Below are 13,992 nucleotides of genomic sequence, written 5' to 3' on the forward strand. Positions count from 1 at the left end.
TAGATAGATAGATAGATAATAGATAGATAGATAGATAGATAGATAGATAGATAGATAGATAGATAGATAGATAGATAGATAGATAGATAGATAGATAGATAGATAGATAGATAGATAGATAGATAGATAGATAGATAGATAGATAGATAGATAGATAGATAGATAGATAGATAGATAGATAGATAGATAGATAGATAGATAGATAGATAGATAGATAGATAGATAGATAGATAGATAGATAGATAGATAGATAGATAGATAGATAGATAGATAGATAGATAGATAGATAGATAGATAGATAGATAGATAGATAGATAGATAGATAGATAGATAGATAGATAGATAGATAGATAGATAGATAGATAGATAGATAGATAGATAGATAGATAGATAGATAGATAGATAGATAGATAGATAGATAGATAGATAGATAGATAGATAGATAGATAGATAGATAGATAGATAGATAGATAGATAGATAGATAGATAGATAGATAGATAGATAGATAGATAGATAGATAGATAGATAGATAGATAGATAGATAGATAGATAGATAGATAGATAGATAGATAGATAGATAGATAGATAGATAGATAGATAGATAGATAGATAGATAGATAGATAGATAGATAGATAGATAGATAGATAGATAGATAGATAGATAGATAGATAGATAGATAGATAGATAGATAGATAGATAGATAGATAGATAGATAGATAGATAGATAGATAGATAGATAGATAGATAGATAGATAGATAGATAGATAGATAGATAGATAGATAGATAGATAGATAGATAGATAGATAGATAGATAGATAGATAGCTATTATGCTATTCCCAGAAGGAGAACCCGAGAATCATACATCACAACCTGCTAATCGCAATGAAATAGTAATAACAGAGGAAGAAGTATTAAATTTATGCTCCAAGATTCGTGACAAAAAGTCACGGGGCCCAGATTCCAACCCTCAAACTAACAATCAGATTGTGATTGAGCAAAAATATTCCAGAAATGTCTTAATGTCGGAACATTCCTCATTAACTAGAAAAAGCAAAAGCTTATTTTAATGCCTAAACCAGGTAAAGTCATAGGAGACCCTCGATCGTACAGACACTATCGGCAGGTGCCTTGAGAGAATTGATTGATTAATTTTTTTCAATTAGCAAATATTTTATTGCAAAAATGTAATAATTTATCAATTACAAAGTATTTTTAAATAAAATTTTCCAATTTAGTTCCAGCTAAACATTCTTAATTATCTACCGTAAATTACATCAGTTTATGAATAGCATTTTTATTTGCATTTCAAACTAAATTCATATAATTGCTTACAGTTTAATAAACTTAAAGCTAGACTTTAATGTGATGCTAAAAAAAATTATTATTAAAAACGTGCAAAACTAATTAAATATCTAAACAAATAAAATTCAACCTTGACTTTGAAAAGTGTCGTTAAATTTGCTAAACCATTTCAAAGTGCAACATTTTATACTTCATCAGCAACTTTAAAAGGAATTCTAAGAAAATACCTATACAAGTTTTTTTAATGAATGAATTTTGAAAAACACGTTTTTAATTTACAGTTGACAGTATTTCATATGCCAAAGTGGACTTTGTTATTCCGTTGTAAAAGAATTCCTCCATTCTAGAGTAATTGTTTAAAACGTTTAAATGTCTCATTATAAATTCAATTTTAAACACAGACATTTCTTTCTAATTTAAAACAAGTATCGACCTTAGTTTGCCCTTATTACTATGCATTTAGAAACAAATATGTATTTTAAAATTATAATTAGTACTGGAGTGAAACATGTTTAAATAACATTAAGATTTCAAATTATTTCTCATTTGATCTCTGTACCCTATCTGCTCTTAAATAAAATCTGGAATTTTTTTGTAAATAATTTTTGCAAAATTATTATGTACTTAGTAGTTAATTATGTTAATTATTAGTAGAATAGAAAGGGATTAGTTATTTAATTTTTTAATGACACGTTTTAAAGTTCATTTAAATTAATGATAATTAGATGTGAATAGTAATATAATTACAGATACAACTGCTTTTAGTTTTAATGATTTAATAATTAGGAAGCTATTATAAGTTTGTTAAATAAAAAAAGTCCTCTCAATCTTCTAGAAACCACTACCTGATACCAGTCCAGATAATGTAATTGATAAAAATATAAAATTAATCAATTAAAAATCAATTACTTTAATTGATCAACTTAAATTCTAACAAAATATAGATATTAGTTAAAATTTACTTAACAAATTTATTTAAACATTACAAGATAATTACTAAACAATTTGAAAAAAAAAAAAAAAAAAAAAACTACAAAATGTTAACAATATATTATAAAATAACTATATGTATATGTAACTCACAGTACTAGTTATATTGAATTATAACTCAATTTCAATTAGATCAATACACAAAAGAAATACGACCACAAATCACTTGTAAATTCAATCGATTTATTATTAGTCAAACGTGCTGAGTTTAAATAATGCATTTCATTATAATTTGGGTAGTAAAAATCAGACAATAAAAATTTATTGCTGAACATGTCATTCTGTAAACTGATAACACAAAATTTTATTCACTTAAGTTCATTAACTGAAACTATAGTTGTAAAACTGTGGGTAAATGACCCATCCAACATCCGACGGCACGTTATGGGAAAAATGGAAACGTTGCAAATTACCAAATGTTAGAAATTGATTAACAGAAAGTTAAGTTAACAAATATTGACTTTTCCAATAAATATTGGTTCAAAGGCAGGTTTCTCACTATTCAGTTAAACGTAGCTTAACTTGCTGTTAGATTAAGGGCGGGTTTCCTACTACTCAGTTAAACGTGGGTTAACTTGTTGTTAGATTAAACTCGGAATAAATTTAGGCGGAATATAAGTGCAGTTAAATTTGTTAGTATTGCCAACATTTCTGTCATAAATATAAGCAATGAACAGCTGTTTTTTGCAAATATTGCTTTTGTTAAATGACATTTTTTAGAAAAAAAAGTAAAATAAACATTTAAAACAATAAGAATATTGATAAAACAAATCAAAAAATACTATTTACTTAAAACACTAAGTTTTTCTTCTTCTGAATTGATTAATTTATTGTTTTTGTTGATTGTATAACGTAAGTGATTACTGAAAAACTCAAAATATAGATTAAACTAGGTTCAAACAAAGAATGTAGATTATTTTTATCAGAAAACCCCGCCCTTAGGATGGAATTCTTAACGCTCATTTAGTTTAAAAGATACGTTTTTAGATAAATCAGCTGATTCGTTATCGGCCTACGTTAGTATGACCGTGAGTTTGACGTTGGATCTTTGTATGAAAAACAGGAATCAGCTGTTACGTTACGGAAAGTATAAACTAACTGATATAGTTTTTTTCCAAATGAATTAAGAATTTAAAATTGGTTTCTTCTTCTTCTTTTTAAGAGATTGTGACCAATGATACTTTGTTAAACATAGATTGCACAGTCCAACAAATTTGTTATCCAAAGACCAAAGGATTGATCTGAATCCATATCAGACATCAGATATTCAAAATGTTGTATCCTAGGGATTAAAACCAGCCAAAAACTTGGGGGTTTCACTTTATATCGAAAACCTGATGTGATTCGCATTCAGCACAGCTCAATCCATTAGAAGATTATACTTTGGTGTCTGAGCATCCATTTTTTAATTTTGTTGCCGTGTGTTATTAAAAAATTTATTTTAAACTAAGTTTAAACAAAGAATAGAGATTATCTTAATCCAAAAAAACACGCCCTACATCAACAGATACGTACATATGTAAGTTTGGTAATAGTGAATGTCATTTATTAAGAAGTATTTGAACTGGATTTACTGGAATTTCCAGAAAAATTTAAGAATTCAATAGTATAGTAACACTGACTTGACTTAATTATCTGCTCACAAGTGTAAGTATTAAAAGATTTACAAATTCACACCTCTAAGGGTATTAATACTAAAATTAGTTACACTCTACAAACATAAACAATTTAGAAACGATAAATTTTTGTTATACATACACATATATTAAAAATTCAACAAAAACAATCTGTTAAAGGTCATAGAGACACACCGTGTATGCAAAAATATAAAATATTTTACAACTATTTTTATTATTGTTGTTTAAAGTACACGAAATGAGGAACATGTCTTTACTACCTGTTTATAATTGTTTGTTGTATTACTATGGATTTATTTTCGAGTAAATTGTAATTCATTTACCTTTTCGACACTCATTTGTAATTTAAAAATCATTAACAAAACAAAAACAATCTCTCTTAAAGGTAAATTAGTGAGTAAGGCAATGACAACAATGGTCAGCTATTAGTTCAAGTCGATTGTTTTACATAAAAAAGAACAAGAAGAAAAACAACTAAAAACAATTATAAAGTTGTTGTTATTTTTTATTATTGCAACAAAGTGCATTAACAGATGGTAAATTACACAAACAAACATACAACAAGCAAACGTCAATTGAAATCAAATCGTCACAAATTGAACAAAAACAAAAAAAATAGATTAAATAATTATTGGAAAGCAATTGTTTACATATGAAAGAGAAAGAAAGAGAGTGTGTGTGTGTGTGATTGTAGATGTATTTTATTTCTTTTACTGATTGCAATTTGCAAACGTTTAAAAAGGAGCATTTTAATTGTTTATTATTGTTGATGATTTGTACCTTGATCTTTTTGTTATTAAATATTTTTTTGCTGCAATTATTGTTATTGTTGTTGCACTTAATTAATAAAAAGCTAAAAAGAAATACATACAATAAAATACGCATTGAAATTGTAATCTTAGGTCTTTATATAAAGCATTTTCTTTTAATTTAAATTATTTATTGCAGTTTGATTTAATTACTATAAATACACTGTTTCCCAAAGATAATATATGCATTGTAAATCAAAGTTCAAATATTAATTGTTATTAAATTAAAAGCTTATAATTAATAAAGTAATTAATTAAATAAAAATGTGTACCTTGAAACGATTGGTGGTTGACTCAAGTAGTGACACCTAAAAAGTCAACAGATAACAAATTATACACCGATCCTTATGAAATTTGGTTATTCTTATTGCATTCTGGGGGTAAGTTTATAAGGGTTGATCTAAGGTCAAATTAGGATCTATGTATTTTTCAAATAACAAATAAACTTCAATACTAAATAAAAACCGTACGCGCAGTTGGATTTTCTTAGAATCTTTATAAGAAACCAAAATATACATACATGCATACATACATACATACATACATACATACATACATACATACATACATACATACATACATACATACATACATACATACATACATACATACACACTACATACATACATACATACATACATACATACATACATACATACATACATACATACATACAGACATACTACATACATACATAGCATACATTACATCATACCTACAAATACAACATACATACATACATACATACATACATACATATCATAACAACATACATACATACATAATACATACTACATACATACATACTACATACATACATACATACATAAATACATACATACATACATACATACATACATACATACATACATACATACATACATACATATGTACATCCATATGTATACACTTGTTAGATTAGGATTTGATGGATGTGAACGAAGCTTTAGTTCCTTTATGTTTGATTTAGAATTCTTAGGGCGGGTTTCTTACTACTTGATGTTAGAATAAACTCGATCGGCGGGATCGATGATTGTGTTTTTCAGTTATAGATTTAAGATCAGTTAACTTTGTTAGTATTGCCATTTTTTCAGTCAAAAACATAAACAATATACAGCAGTTTTTTGCAAATGTTACTTTTGTAAAACGAAAAATTTAAAAAAAAATTAAATAAAAAGTTAAAACAATGATAATATTGGTAAAACAAGTAAAAAAATACTATTTACTTAAAAAGTTAATTTTTTCTTCCGAATTGATTATTTTATTGTTTTTGTTGATTGCATTTTCTCAATTCTAACTTAGGTTTAATTGGCCAACAACACTCAGTATATAACACACTAAGATAATAAGTAACGTAACTGATTACTGAAAAACACAAAGTATAGATTAAACTAGGTTTAACTTAAGAGGTAAATTATCTTTATCCGAAAAACACGCCCTTACTACTTTTATATTTAGAAAAAGCGTCAAAGTTGACTATACTCTGGTACCGTTGGAAAATTTCGAAAAGTTGCTTACAAAGGGAATTTTTCGGAAAATCACATCTCTAGTCTGTGAATAAGTATTTGGATTAGATACCAGCTATCCTATAGTTTAGCCTATTATCAAGTCTTTAGAGTGGTACATTTTCTTTCTAGTCTTTAGACTATTCTATTATCTAGTTTATAGACTATTCTATGATTTTGACTTTGTATATTCTGTTCTATAGACTAGTCAATACACTACTCTAATGTCTAATCTATAGACTATGCTCTATATTGTCTAGTTTATAGAGTAGTCTATTGTCTAATTCATAGGGAGGCTTGTTTATAGACTAGTCAAATGACTAATCTATAAACTGTTAATTTGGAAAGTGCTTCATATTGTTGTAAAAATATTAATAGAAAGAATATTTTTCAAATAAACGATAATTGGAAGCTGAGAAAATGGAACTTAGAGTTTTAAGACTTTATTGAAATAGATTTTTATATATTCATATTCTGTCAATATTCCTGCCAATTGCTGCTTCCCTCTGCAGACGGACATTTTGAAACATCAATGACCCAGAGAATATATGTACATTAAGGCGGCCCAAAATACTGATATTTCCTCAGAAAATTATAATTTAATTCATTCTAAGATAAAATGTTTCAAATTTTTTATCCTAACGTCAATATTAGATGACTAAAATCAAGGAATGAATAGATTCAATCTCAAAATTTATAAAAATATATGATTTTTTAAAAGGGTCCCATGCAGTGAAAAATCACAAATTTTAGTCATTTTGCAAAAGATTTCATAAAAAGTGGCAAAAACTTTAAATTAATTTATAAATATTGTATATTATTAATTTTTAAAGCAAAATATTTATTATTAAAAATGTAGCAATTACTGTCACTCACTTGTCATAAATTCTATTAACTTGTTATCAAAATATGTATATATTTTATTTACAATCTGCTAATAAAACCTAAATCTGTATTAGTCAGTCATTGTCAAACAAAAATTATTTCTTTTGGACTCAATTTGTTAATGCGAAAATTAGCAGAATTTACTCTAAAGCTGAATGTACATAAAATGCGTTGCCACATCAACGTATACATTCAATTTTAGACCGATGCAGAAAATATAGATAAAGGTCCACCCCTCAAAAGTGGAATGTAGTGATGTTTTACTTTTCTTTGTTTTCTATATAAAGTGAGTCGTTCTTATGTACATACATACTATTACTGCATTATTTAAAATAATTGAAAAACGTGATTCATGTTCAAAGTCCGGTAACCCAATTAATGAAGGAAAACTGTTATCAAATTGCATCATTATAATTTCTATTAATTAATGGACCAATTTATTAAAACAGCTGCATTATTAGATAATAATTTAATTTTGATAATTATGCTAACTAGGCAGACAACATGGCATTGAAACGATTGAAAAAATACTTAATACTTTAATCGGAGAGATACATACAATAAACTAGGTAGTTATTACTAGATCTAAACTATAGTTCTTTAAATCGTTCATTTAAAAAAAAGTAAAAAAAATCTAATGATAAATGTAAATAGTGTTAGTTTCCTCCAGTTAAAAACTTTCCTTTATTATACCACTTCGCAACATTTCATTTTAAAGATCTTTGGACTTTATGTTTACATTTTTTCCTTCTATTATTTTTGTACCTTGACCACAAACTAACTAAACTATAAAGAAATTTATCGTTAGACATAAATATAATTATAACAAATAAATAGCTTATGATAAGCAGCACAAAAAATATTTCATTTTCTTGGGTAATTTTTTTATAGCAATTAAGTATTTATATAAATTCGTCATTTAATAAAACATTGTAGAATTCCATTTAATATTATTATCAGTTGAAAAAATAAAATTTTTAATTATTGCAATATATTTATTAATTAGGAATTAAAAGTAGTTGTAAAAGTTTAGATTACATAGAGCAACAAATTTTTAAAAACTTGGTCGAAACCCAGAGACCAACGGATACTTTTCCAAAGAATTGAGCAGCACTGAAGGAAGAAATTATAACACAGCTTAATGGTATACGCACAATTGGGACGAAACACGAATTTCGTATAGCACGACGAACTAATCGATAAAAAATCGTTGCGTAAATTCGTCGAATGGAACACAATCAAATTATTCGTACTGCGAATTCGTTTCAAAATTTGTTTGTTCGAAATTGGAAAAAGTAAGAAAAAGGAACAAAAATTATATTTTTGTGAATCTCCACGATTTTGAGATAATTTTAACAGCTTTAAAATTTATTCGACGTTTATTTCGAAATTAGAAAATGTAAGAAATTGGCCTCGAAAAGTACTAAAATTATATTTTTGTGAATATCCCCAATTTTGAGATTATTTTAACAGCTTCAAAGTTTTTTCGAACATTACTTCGAATTTTCGAACTTAATTTTATATATTCCAACATAGTATTGTAGTGCCATCAAGTGTACTCCAGACTGCCAAATTCGGGCCACGAGAACTGGTTTTAATGGCTTTAAAAATCTTTCGAACTTAAGTTCGAATTTTCGAAAATTTTATTTTTAGTTTTTATGACTCAGAGATTATTTTAAGAGCATAAAAAATTTTCCGAACATAACTTCGAATTTTCGAATATAATTTCGAATAATCGAACATACTATTGTATTGTCATTAACTGTACTCACAACCACCAAATTTCAGCAAATTCGGGCTACCGGAATTGGTCTTAAAATAATTTTCCCCACTTAATTCGTCGTTCGTCTGCGTAAGAAATAGAAATTAACCTATCGCATAGTTCGTTATGTACGACGAATTTCGTCATACGTAATGATTGTGTACATTATCATATACCCAAGTGTGTTCTATTTCTGACAACAAATATTCGTTCCGAAAAATTCGTCGTTCGTCCCAATTGTGCGTATACTATAAGTCTTTATTTTGAAGTTGACAGTTTGGACCATCAGATGACATAAAGAGGCAAAGAAAGGCAGAGACTGATCCAATATCTTGTTATAGCATTAGTAGTTAAGTTCTTGAAAACTATTGCTTATTTCAAATATGGCCTCTTATCAGGTTTCGTGTCCTAAAAATAGACTCAAAAATCGATGAAAGTCCTGCCTGTCGACTTAAAAATAAAAGTTTAACCTCTGACAAACCTTTAGTTCCAAATCTGGCCTCACGTCAGGTTTCGTGCCATAAATGCTGAAAGTTCCCCGACTTTTGTTATATTATGGGTCTTTATAACTGCCCGAAGACTCATTAATCGACAAAATATAATATCTGAAAGTCCTGTCTGTCGACTTAAAAATAAAGGTTTATCTTAACCTATGGCCTAGAACAACCACAATATTACACAAACTACATTTTTAACTCCATTTTGCCTTTATTTTATGACAGACTTATAGGTGTCAATTTGACATAATTTTTCCTTTTTTAAAAATCTCCCGTATTTCCGGAAATATTACCCGATAAAGTGTTTGCCGCAAAGTAAAAGCATTAACAAACTTTTTGGAATTAAAAGTTGTTTCAAGCTTTAAGTTAAGATATGTAAAATATGGCGAAAAGAGGGGTTTTTCAGTTTTTACAACACGACAAAACCCTGATGTGATAGAGAAAGTCTGAGGCCAGATTCGGATTCATCACTCCTCAATCCTTTAAATATGTAAAACTCGTTCTCTGGATTTCGATTTTTATACCCTACACCACTTCAGTGGGGAGGGTATATTGGGTTTGTGCTGATGTTTGTAACGCACAATAATATTGGTCCTATACCCACCTTAAAGTATACCAATCGGCTCAGAATCATTTTCTGAGTCGATTTAGCTATGTCGTACGTCTCTCCGTCCGTCCGTCCATGTAAACCTTGTAATCAAACTACAGGTCGCAATTTTGAAGATAATTCAATGAAATTTGGTACATGATCTTCTATTGTTCCAGGGACGAAGCCTATTGAAAATGGTTAAGATCGTTCCATTATTTCACCTAGCCCCCATACAACTGAACCCCCCAATAGGGCTTGTAAACCTTGTAATCAAACTACAAGTCGCAATTTTGGAGATAATTCAATGAAATTTGGCACATGATCTTTTATGGTACCGTAGACGAAGCGTATTGAAAATGGTTAACATCGGTCCATTATTTCACCTAGCCCCCATACAACTGAACCCCCCAATAGGGCTTGTAAACCTTGTAATCAAACTACAAGTCGCAATTTTGGAGATAATTCAATGAAATTTGGCACATGATCTTTTATGGTACCGTAGACGAAGCGTATTGAAAATGGTTAACATCGGTCCATTATTTCACCTAGCCCTCATACAACTGAACCCCCGAATAGGGCTTTTAAACTTTGTAATCAAACTACAGGTCGCAATTTTGGAGATAATTCAATGAAATTTGTCACATGATCTTTTATGGTACCGTAGACAAAGTCTATTGAAAATGGTTAACATCGGTCCATTATTTCACCTAGCCCCCATACAACTGAACCCGCCGAATAGGGCTTTTAAGTTCATAATTATGTTTAATATACTCATATCTCGACAAAAAGCTGAAAAAACCAAGTTCTATACAAGATTTGATGACCCTCACGAATTCCATAATAATAGGTCCTCATATGACCCTAGCCCCTATGAAAAGCCCCCATGAAAATTTCACTTAAATGTCCACAATTTTATTCAACAATAAACGGCTTAAGTATGTATATCTGAGGCAAGGTACAATTCAATTTAAATGCTTTGTTATGGCAAATAAATCACATTATAATTTTGTCAAAGGTGTAGGGTATTATATGGTCGGCCTCGCCCGACTATAATTTCTTACTTGTTTTTAAATTGTAATACTGTGTAATCCATCAATTCATTGAAATCGACCGAATCGTTTTCAAGATATCAGCCATCTTGAGTTGAAATACATATGTATATAGTACATGTTCGTAAATGAGGACCAAAACTTTATACTGTTTCTATGAAAAATTATAATAAAAAATCACATTTTTTAAAAATCGGTCTCACAGACCAACGAGCGAGTACAGAAAGGTTAAAAAATATATATTTTTTTTTGGTTCTCCTACACAGAAAAACTATACATAACTGTAATGAATTTTGTAATAAATAGTATGAATCGAACAGGACTATTTTCCCAAACCATTTCAATTCAGAATAAGAAAATTATGTTACTGAACATGATGAATGATGAATTCTTTTTTGTTGTTTCTATAATTTCTAATAATATTTTATAGTTTATTAAGTTAGTTGGTTAGTTTGCACTTTTACTACAATATTATTTAAGGAAACAGTGTACGTTTAAAATTGCAATTAAATGTAAATGTAAAATTATGCTATGAACTGAAACACTTTTGTAAATATAGGTTGTTCATAATTTTTGTAAAAGTAGAAATCAAAACTGAGAAATATTATCAATTTAATTTGTTTTATATATTATAATGTATTTAATATATTTATTGATTATTTTTACGTTTACTTTGCAATTTGACAATAAATTTCTTTTGTTATTACGTTTTCGTTGATTTAAGTATAAAAAATATACAAAATGCACATTCTTTGTTTACAATTTACAAAAGAAAATAAATAATAACAGTTCTTTCTTATGTACTTTTAAACAGTTTTTAATACTTTTAAAAAGTTGAATTGTTTATTTATTTATTTTTAATTTTAATAAAACAGCTGATTTAGTTTTAGTTGACAGGTTTTTTCATATTTGTTGCTGTTGTTATATTTACTTTTATTTTTAGCTTGACCACAGATGCTGTTATTGTTTTTTTTTATTAATTTATTGTTGTTGCGAAGAATTTTCAATACACTGAACCTACAAAACTGGATATTTTGCTCTTGAGTAATAATTTTTATTTGTTTTTAGTTTTTTTTGTGGATTAAATTAACTCAAAACCGGTTTAAAACTGATTTTGACCAAATTTCTTTGTACACACATTTCACTCGTCATAACAACAACCTTAAAGAATACAGGTAACAAGAAAAACACAAACAATCTTTGCAGAATCACAACAAAACACATACTACCTCATGCCATCACTCAAAATAAACACGCACTTTTTTACAGTCGCACAAATGTCAACAGACATATCAACTGTATGTGAAAAGTCAAAGAAAGTCTTTCTTTCTCTTGTTTTGTTTAAAAAACACAATTGTAACGTTAACCACAAAGCTGTTTAATATTTTAAAACAAATTTTGTTTAGGTTCAAAGAAAATTGTATAAAACTCACTGTAGGTATATATTTTATTGTAAATACAAAGTTTTTGGTCTTTAAATTAATATTTCATCAAAATAAAAACTATAACGATCGAATTTCCGCAGATCGTTTTGCACGGCACGCGTTGCAAATTATAAATAATGTTTAAAGGTAAAAAGTTAAGGAAGGAATAAACTATATGAATGAAACACGACTCAAGTCAACTGAACTGAACTCAAAACGAAAACACACCAAAAAAATAATAATAATCCAACCTTACCGATCGAGAGTAGTAAACACTTTGCTATTTCTTGTCGAAGTAAAATAACATGGAAGTGGTGTACTCTATACTCTAAAAAAATTCATCTACTACTACCAACCGATACTGTGTTGTTGTCGTTTATTGCTGCCGTTTTATTGTTGTTGTTGTTATTTTTATTTGATATTTTGTACGATTGGACATGATCGTAACGTGTAAAAATCATACAAAAAAACATTTGACATAATGTGTTAGTGTGTGTGTGTGTGGGTATATGATTTGTATATGTAGAAGTTTTATATTTTTTAGCAGTTTTCATTGTGTTTGTTGTTACTTTTCAATCCATATCAGTTATTGCAACAACAACAACAACAATAGCAAAAAATTTAACAATACTTTATTTATTTACCCAATATTTGCTGTTGTTGCAGCATTAAGTACGATTGCAGACTTAAAATTTTATTCGAAACAAATGAGAAACAAACTATTTTATTAAATCAGATTTTCTTTATAATTTTTCGAAAATTTAAAAAACGGCGGACTTTGGTGGCTTTTATCAAATCTGCTGTTTATTATTCAACAACGATCACAATTGACTTATTTTTGAAATCATTGGGATTTGATCTCGGGAAAAGTACTGATTTGAATATGAAGAACATTTTGAGAACAAAAAAATTGACGAGATCATGACGATTTCGGAAGTAGCCTATTTTACATAAATGTCGTTTAACTTTGACACAAAATCGTCATCGGTAATCAGTTGGTTAGAAAGGGATCTTTCTGAATCATCAATATGAATCTATGTATATTGATCGAAATAGTAGAAGTACTTATGAGGGAAGAATTGAGATAAAACACAATTAACAATGTTCATTTTGTAAATCTGCTGCTGGCCAGTGTAATGGGCCATCTTGGCATCGAAATCCGAAATCTTTATTTTAATAATCGCTGAAATGTTCTAAAAGATTGAAGCTTCAGAAAGATAGTTCAATACCCAATATGCTCCTTTGAATATATATAAGCGTATGTTTCTTTTACAAGACTCCCGGATCACACTTATAGAGGTTTTGAAATGTATCACATCTAGACTTACGACACATAAACAATTTGATGTCTATGTCCGATGAGAAATCGTACGAACTCATAGTGCGAATATCCAGCATTTGTATATCTGCAGGGTTAGATATTGCCGATCCTTCACATTTACCTTTTTTGATATGGCGAATTAAGAGTGAGATATAGACCCCATGAAAGGACCTTTTTCAAGCTAAAAAGATTCACAATGACATATAAATGTGTCCACA

At 28.3% G+C, this 13,992-nt stretch overlaps 1 protein-coding gene across 7 annotated transcripts in view; it reads right to left on the reverse strand.

Moving 5' to 3' along the window:
* The window catches only part of LOC119600800 (ATP-binding cassette sub-family G member 4), a 20,543-nt gene extending 7,752 nt beyond the window's left edge, over window positions 1-12,791 (reverse strand). Inside the window, exon 1 of one of the 7 annotated variants that reach the window (XM_037951347.1) lies at window positions 12,463-12,710. The gene's annotated coding sequence lies outside the window, so the exon portion shown is untranslated. Of the gene's footprint in view, window positions 1-4,193; window positions 4,215-4,256; window positions 4,320-4,713; window positions 4,735-11,960; window positions 12,118-12,462 lie in introns of those variants that run through there. The other 6 variants (XM_037951349.1, XM_037951348.1, XM_037951351.1 and 3 more) reach the window with 6 other exon arrangements.
* Window positions 12,792-13,992: the final 1,201 nt, after the last annotated feature.

The sequence above is a fragment of the Lucilia sericata genome, unplaced genomic scaffold (assembly GCF_015586225.1).
Source record: "Lucilia sericata isolate MDLA Ls3-8-SP2 unplaced genomic scaffold, ASM1558622v1 Contig000122F_arrow, whole genome shotgun sequence".
NCBI classification, from domain to species: Eukaryota; Metazoa; Arthropoda; class Insecta; order Diptera; family Calliphoridae; genus Lucilia; species Lucilia sericata.